This window comes from Pristiophorus japonicus, unplaced genomic scaffold (assembly GCF_044704955.1).
Source record: "Pristiophorus japonicus isolate sPriJap1 unplaced genomic scaffold, sPriJap1.hap1 HAP1_SCAFFOLD_1394, whole genome shotgun sequence".
Taxonomy (NCBI): Eukaryota; Metazoa; Chordata; class Chondrichthyes; family Pristiophoridae; genus Pristiophorus; species Pristiophorus japonicus.
In genome coordinates, this window is record NW_027251065.1 from 60,973 (window position 1) to 63,492 (window position 2,520).

The window sequence follows — 2,520 nt, forward strand, 5'->3', positions numbered from 1 at the left end:
GCCCCCAGGTTACACACTGTCTGATCTCACTGGTCCCCCGGGTTACACACTGTCTGATCTCACTGGGCCCCCGGGTTACACACAGTCTGATCTCACTGGGCCCCCGGGTTACACACTGTCTGATCTCACTGGGCCCACCCCCGGGTTACACACTGTCTGATCTCACTGGGCCCCCGGTTTACACACTGTCTGATCTCACTGGGTCACCAGGTTACACACTTTCTGATCACCCTGCGCCCCCGGGTTACACACTGTCTGATCTCACTTGGCCGATCGTTCCAGGGTGACACACGTTCTGATGTCACTGGGCCCAAACCTCCTTGGGTTACACACTGTCTGAGCACACTGGGTACATCGTTTTCGGGTTACACACGGTCTGATCTCACTGGGCCCCCGGGTTACACACCGTCTGATCTCACTGGGCCCCCGGGTTACACACTGTCTGATCTCACTGGACCCCCGGGTAACACACTGTCTGATCTCACTGGACCCCCGGGTTACACACTGTCTGATCTCACCGGACCCACCCCCGGGTTACACACTGTCTGATCTCACTGGGCCCCCGGGTTACACACTGTCTGCTCTCACTGGGCCCCCGGGTTACACACCGTCTGATCTCACTGGGCCCCCGGGTTACACACCGTCTGATCTCACTGGGCCCCCGGGTTACACACTGTCTGCTCTCAATGGTACCCCGGGTTACACGCTGTCTGATGTCACTGGGCCCCCGGGTTACACATTGTCTGATCTCACTGGGCCCCCGGGTTACACACTGTCTGATCTCACTGGACCCACCCCTGGGTTACACACTGTCTGATCTCACTGGGCCCCCGGTTTACACACTGTCTGATCTCACTGGTACCCCCGGTTACACATTGTCTGATGTCACTGGACCCCCAGGTTACACACTGTCTGATTTCAATGTGCCCCCGAGTTACACATTGTCTGACCTCACTGGGATACCGGGTTACACAATTTCTGACTTCACCGGAACCCCGGGTTACCCACTGTCTGAGGTCACTGGACCCCCAGGTTACACACTGTCTGATCTCACTGGGCCAATCCTCCCGGGTTCCACACTGTCTGATCTCACTGGGCTCCTGGGTTCCACACTGTCTGATCTCACTGGGCCCCTGGTTTACACACTACCTGATCTCACTGGGACCCCGGGTTTTCCACAGTCTGATCTCTATGGGCCCATCCTCCCGGGTTCCACACTGTCTGATCTCACTGGGCTCCCGGGTTCCACACAGTCAGGTCTCAATGGGCCCCCAGGTTACACACTGTCTGATCTCACTGGGCCCCTGGATTACACACTGCCTGATCTCACAGGTCCACCGGCTTGCACACTGTCTGATCTCACTGGGCCCCCGGGTTACACACTGTCTGATCTCACTGGGCCCACGGGTTACACTCTCTCTGATGTCACTGGGCCCCAGTTGACAAACTGACTTCACAAGTCCCATTCTCCCCGCGTAGCTCAGTGTCAGATCTCAATGGACGCATCCTCCCGGTTTACACACTGTCTGATCTTACTGGGACCACGGGCTGTGCTCTGTCTGATCTCACTGGTCCCATCCTCCCGGATTCCACACTGTCTGATCTCACTGGGCTCCTGGGTTCCACACTGTCTGATCTCACTGGGCCCCTGGTTTACACACTACCTGATCTCACTGGGACCCCGGGTTTTCCACAGGCAGATCTCTATGGGCCCATCCTCCCGGGTTCCACACTGTCTGATCTCACTGGGCTCCCGGGTTCCACACAGTCAGGTCTCAATGGGCCCCCAGGTTACACACTGTCTGATCTCGCTGGGCCCCTGGATTACACACTGCCTGATCTCACAGGTCCACCGGTTTGCACACTGTCTGATCTCACTGGGCCCCCGGGTTACACACTGTCTGATCTCACTGGGCCCTCGGGTTACACTCTCTCTGATGTCACTGGGCCCCAGTTGACAAACTGACTTCACAAGTCACATTCTCCCCGCGTAGCTCAGTGTCAGATCTCAATGGACGCATCCTCCCGGTTTACACACTGTCTGATCTTACTGGTACCACGGGCTATGCTCTGTCTGATCTCACTGGTCCCATCCTCCCGGGTTCCACACTGTCTGATCTCACTGGGCCCTCGGCTTAGACAATGTCTGATCTCACTGGGCCCGCGGATTACACACTGTCTGATCTCACTGGGACCCCGAGTTACACACTCTGTCATCTCACTGGGCACACGGGTTACACACTGTCTGATCTCACTGGGCCCCCGGATTACACACTATCTGATCTCACTGGGCCCCCGGGCTACACACTCTGTCATCTCACTGGGCACCCGGGTTACACACTGTCTAATCTCACTGGGCCACCGGGTTACACACTGTCTGATCTCACTGGGCCCCCGGGTTACACACGGTCTGGTCTCACTGGGCCCGCCCCCGGGTTACACACTGTCTGATCTCACTGGGCCCCCGGGTTACACACTGTCTGAAGTCACTGGGCACCCGGGTTACACACTGTCTGATCT